Raw genomic sequence first — 6,319 nt, 5'->3', positions numbered from 1 at the left:
TCTCCAACCTTAACCCTAAACGGGTTATGATGCAGCCGTCACCCCTCTACCTCCTTCCAGCCACCACTCTCCTCTCCTTCGATCTCCGGCGCCACTTCCCTTTTTTGGTTCCAACTGCAACCACCTTCGTCGAGTTCGCAAGTCGCAGGACGCCGCCTTAGCGCTGTTGTCGGAGGTTTTGGACCACCGCTGCCTTGCTCCTCCGTCTCGCCATCGTAGCCCCACCACAGTTGGTGGTTGAGGGCTGCAGAATCTCGTCGTCCCTCGTGTGGGTGAAGTATTTTTGGGCAGTGAATAAAGAAACAACCGCTGCCACCATTGTGAGGTGGTAGCTTTCATCGCGAAACGTTGCATCCTTCGTGCTACCCCCTTTCTGCCGCCATTAGCCACCGTGAAAGGTGGCTATGGGCAAGTTGTGGTGCGTGGGTTAGTTTGTTGTGATGTTATGGGGCTGCAGGAGAGTTTTTTTTGGCCGAAGATAAGACGAAAACCCCGCTGCCACCACCGTGAGGTGGTGGCTGCCATCCCAAATCCGCTGCTATTTTCCACCGTGAGCCACCAGGTGGGTGGCTGGAGTGTGTTCTATTTTTGTAGTGTGGGTGTGGGTGTTTTGTTTAATCGTAGTTCTCAGAAAAGCCACCGCCACCATGAACAGCCGCCTGCCGCCATTTGGTGGCTATGTTTATGTGTGTGGTTATTAGTATGTGTGAGTGTGTGTTAATTGGATGGTGTTGTAAATTGTAACAAAATGAAATAATGGAAAAGAAAATCCGTCAGCACCATCGTAGGGTGGTGGTTGCCGCCTCCTACCGCCGTGTCAGGTGGCGGTGTGTTTTGATTGCGTTTCGACCTCGTTTGGGGGATGTTTGGATAGTATGGGACCAGTGAAACCCTAATGGGCCCAAAGAAACCCTAGTGGGCCCAATGAGACCTTAATGGGCGCAATGCACACCCCGGCCGTCGGCGGAAACACCGGGTAGTGTAACGTCATTTTTCGTATCACAGTTATATAACATACATTGAATAATACTAAAGAAAATACATACTTTTATTGATGATTGAAAGTTACATTGTTGTTTTCCTATTATTTATTACATAATATCCGACTATGGCATACTTCTTAATAAACAGAAAGACAATAGTAAAACTTCTCCTCTTTGAATACATACCAGCTTTTCAAGTTCCTGAAAACACATGCATTTTAAAAATACGTCAACATAAAGTTGGTGAGTCCACAGGTTTTGACTCCATAAAATAATACTTTTTCACACATTCAAAAGTATAGTTTTGAAAGTATCATTTTGACTATTCAACATTTAGTATGTATATTAGGTATAATAGTATACTTATCAATTAAGTGTTATACCAAAACATTTCTTAATCCTAAGGTATAAGTAGGGGAAAACTTATACTTAACATTAATACTTGTATACGATAAGGTATAATGTTTCTAACAATTTGCTTCCATGAGCCTGTAACCGCTGCTCTAACATAATACCTCTGATAGAACACACTCATGATTTACCATGAGAAACAAACACACTCATGATTTACCATGAGAAACAACACCGTACACTTCTTCGACGCCGGAACAATAACAAATAAAAGGATAGTTCATCACTTGCTTTTGGTTGACTGTAGCTAACAGTCATAAGTAGGGTGGTCAAACTGTATACTAATTATACACGACTTCCTCGCTCACACGAGATTAATGGTTACAGTTTAGAGGATTTCCGCTAAGATCCCCAATCTTAGTTGATGAATACAATTACTCATGTAGACTTTGATGGATTCTGTAACAGCCCGGAATTTCAAATATCGATATAACTATGATTTGGGGGTGTTTTAAGAAGGGACTCGGCGAGTTGGAGCCTAGACTCGCCGAGTAGGATCGCAGACCGGGTCGCGGGTTCGCGACTGGACTCGACGAGTCCAGATATGGACTCGGCGAGTCTGCGCTGTTTGGTGAAAACCCTAACCGTTCAGGTTGGAACGTATAAGAGGCACTTATTGGCCGTCATTGTTCATTTTGGCCTTCTGAGAAGAACCCTAAATCGATTGGGTGCATCTGGAGCTAAGTTTAAGGGCCATTGTTGATCTTGGAAAGGTTGTGGTGCAAGGAAGAGAAGGGCTTGGCTAAAGGAACAGCAAGGGAGTCACGTTCTGAGGATTTGGGGACACAGGGGGCACATTATTCAGGTAAGAATTCGAATTATGCTCTGCTATGTTGATGTGTCATGGAATTAGGGTTTATGGAACCCCTTTGTGATTAGATTAAGTGTTACCCTAGTCCCCAAACGACTATAACCCTGTATTAGGACCTTAGAGGTCCAGAAGGTCCCATGCTTGTGTATTTCGGGACAATACTTATCTCAGGAAGCAGTTTGATCGACTGCATGGCATGGACTCGACGAGTCTGATGAACAGACTCGACGAGTAGCTTGGAGATCGACGGGGACTCGTCGAGTTGTTCTTTAGACTCGGCGAGTTGAGTCGGGGTGGCCCCGCGATTCTTCCAGGAAGAACTCGTCGAGTAAAAAGGGGATACTCGACGTGTAGAAAGGGAATCTTAAGGAATCTGTGAGTCAAGGGCGAGTGGACTTAGAGTCGTTGAACTCGGCGAGTCTTGGGGTGACTCGGCGAGTTAGGTCGCGGGTTAAGTGAAGTTCTGAGTATGGGGACTCGGCGAGTCACAGGGTTGACTCGACGAGTAGGGTCAGTCAGGGGTTGACTTTGACCTTGTCTTTGACCAAGGATTTACCAGTGGTTCCAGGGGTATTTTGGTAATTGTTGTTATTGTTTGAGTTCAGTGCATTGGTGACTGTCCAGAGGTGGAGATCGTATCAGTGATCGGAGCAGCTTGAGCTATCTGTTCAGTCGGCAGTTTCGAGGTGAGTTATCCTCACTATATCGCTAGGGTTTATGGCACCAATGCCAACCCTTTTATCGGATGGAAATCCGGGTAGTTGTCAGTTGTTATATGTTATGGGCCGGAAGGCAATACATGTTATGGGCCGGAAGGCATTACTATGTGGACCGGAAGGTCATGGCCTGAAAAGGCGTATGTATGTATTTAGTATGTTGACTGATTCATAGGGTAATGTTATGCTAGTGACCGGCCAGACCGGTATCTTGTTTAGAGTAATGCTATGATATGTGATCTGTTGATCGATTGTTGTCTATGAACTGCTATATGATTATTTGTTATGTTATATATGCATTTTATGCTTACGGGCCGGAAGGCGATATGTTATGGGCCGGAAGGCGATTATGTTGTGTGCTGGACCGGAAGGTCAGGGCCTGGAAAGGCGTATATGTGGTTGGTATTCTGGGGGGTATCTCACTAAGCTTTCGGGCTTACAGTTGTGGTTTTATGTTTCAGGTTCTCAAGAGTCTGTGGCAAGGCAAAGGCGTGATCGTACCGTTCCCCGTGTTGGTGTTTTATGATATGAACCTGGGAAATTACTCTGCTTAATAATGTATTGAAAACCTTTTTGCAACAATGTTAATAAAATGGGTGATTTTGAAAAGTTTAAATTGTTTTGAAATTTTGGACGTTACAGATTCCTATAGCTCTAACAACAAAAGCATCTTCATGTCTTAAACCCTAAGTTACTAGACTATGCTTTTAAACATTACTCCTAACTTCATAATATTTAGGCAGTATAACAGCTATATCTTGAAGTAAAACCAGGTTTTATCTTGACCTAAAACCAATAATAACAACATATAACGTTTCTAGTTTTATCTTGACATAAAACTATCAATAACAATACCAAGTTTTATCTTAATATAAAACTAACAATAACAACATATAACATATCCAGTTTTATCTTGATATAAAATTAACAATAACAACATATAACATATCCAGTTTTCTCTTGACATAAAACTAACAATAACAATATATAACATATCCTGTTTTATCTGGACATAAAACTATTAATAGCAACATACTTTATAACTTAACATATAGAACTTTTGAATATAACTTCGGTATTATATCGCACACAACATATATATAGAATCCTAAGTATAACTCAATATCTACATTAGTAAATTAACATACTGATAAGTTGATAATAGTTGTATACATTCAAAATATTATATTTAGAACAATCATATCCCGGTTATCATAACTATATACTATCATATAGACATAATAATAACATATATATATATATAATATCTAGCATGCATTTTCCCCCGAGGTACTAGAAATTGGGGCCGTGAAACTCACCCTAGTAGCGTGATTTTATGTTATTTAAGCAAAAACGGTCAGCATACGAGATCGTCGGGGCTCGGGATGCAAAATGGCCTCAGCAAAGGAGAGAAAGGGAAGAAGTTTAGGAGTAAGAATGGCTGAAGTTGGACTTGATATTTATAGTAAGGATTTTAGAAACTCACGTCGTGAGTTTCATAAGGCTCATGTCGTGAGTCTTGCATGATCATCCTGTAGTCTTGCCATTTGCATCCCTAGCTTCGGAAGGTGGCCATGTGACTGCTCACGTCGTGAATTAATCCTTGCTCACGTGGTGAATCTTTGGTTTATCACTTCATTAACTTTCCATGTGCCTAATAGCTCCGAAATCTGGCCTTATGACTCTTCACCTCGTGAACATTTATGTTCACCTCGTGAGTTCAGTCAGACGAGGGTTTTTGACAGCTAAATCTTCGAAAGGTCGTAACTTTCACATACGAACTTCATTTTTGATGTTCTTTATACGCATTTGTAGGTATTTACGAGTACTACAACTCTCTTTTAGACTTATATAGCTAATTCTAAGTCTATTTTAAAATTCTCTTATTATAGAGATTTATAGTGTTCGGTTTATCATAACTTCTTCATGTGAAGTCAGATTCAGACGTTCTCTATATTTTTGGAATCGTATGGACGTATACTTTGAGTTGTATCATAAAGAAAGTTCATATTTGTAATATAATTTATCATGAAATACATAGTACATTTATCACATTACATGATTAGCATAATCACATGTGGTTGTTATTGACCTATTTTGGCTAGTGTTACATTCTCCCCATGTTAGAAAAATTTCGTCCTGAAATTTATCTTGTGGATAAGGTTTTGTCAACTAGTCGGGGGTATTTTTCTTTCATCTGATCTTCACGTTCCCATGTAAATTCAGGTCCTCGCAAGGAGTTCCTTCGAACTTTCACTATGGGAATACGACTTTGCTTTAATCGTTTAACTTCTCGATCCATAATCTCAACAGGTTCTTCTACAAAGTTGATTTTCGTATTGACTTGTATTTCGCCGAGAGGTACAACAAGAGTGTCATCGGATAGACATATTTTGAGATTTGATATTTGAAAAACATTGTGTACATTACTTAGCTCTTGAGGCAACTTGAGTTGGTATGCGATAGAACCAATTCTTGCCAGAATTTCAAAAGGTCCTATATATCGTGGGTTTAGTTTGCCTCGTTTCCCGAATTGAATTACACCTTTCCAAGGAGAGACTTTCAACATTACTTTATCTCCAACTTGGAATTCTAAAGGCTTACGTCTTATGTCAGCATAGCTCTTTTGACGATCACGTGCAACCTTTAATCGATCCTTAATTTGCACGATCTTTTCAGTTGTCTCGTGGATTATTTATGGTCCAGTACGTAAGGTATTGCCTGTATGTTCTATGGCCATCTGCGTATCTCCAACTTCTTCCCAACATACTGGGGAATGACATTTTCTTCCATAAAGAGCCTTAAACGGTGCAACCTTGATGCTGGTGTAATGACTATTGTTGTAGGAAAACTCAATTAACGTTAAATGAGTATCCCACGCATTTCCATAGTCTATTACATAGGCTCGGAGCATATCTTCTAAAGTCTGAATGGTTCTCTCACTCTGACCATCAGTCTATGTATGGTAAGTTGTACTCATGTCTAGACGTCTTCCTAGGGATTTTTGTAGAGATTGCCAAAATCGTGAAGTGAATCTACTATCACGGTCAGAAATAATAGAATTTGGAACTCCATGCAATCTGAAAATTTCCTTAAGATAAACTCTAGTCTGTTTCTCCATCTTGTCGTTCTCCTTAATTGGTAAGAAATGGGCGGACTTAGTCAATCTATCGACTATCACCCAAATAGTATTGGACCCACTAGGAGTTTTAGGTAACTTAGTGATGAAGTCCATTGATATCTACTCCCATTTCCATTCATGTATTTCCGGTTGTTGAAGTAAACCTGAAGGCTTTTGATGTTCTACCTTCACTCTAGAACAAGTCAAACATTTGCTCACATAAGTAGCAATTTCTGCCTTCATGTTTGGCCACCAATAATGTACTTTTAAATCTAAG

This window comes from Lactuca serriola, chromosome 4 (genome assembly GCF_051521515.1).
Source record: "Lactuca serriola cultivar US96UC23 chromosome 4, Lser_US96UC23_V15, whole genome shotgun sequence".
Classification (NCBI taxonomy): Eukaryota; Viridiplantae; Streptophyta; class Magnoliopsida; order Asterales; family Asteraceae; genus Lactuca; species Lactuca serriola.
This window is presented reverse-complemented; position numbering follows the sequence as displayed.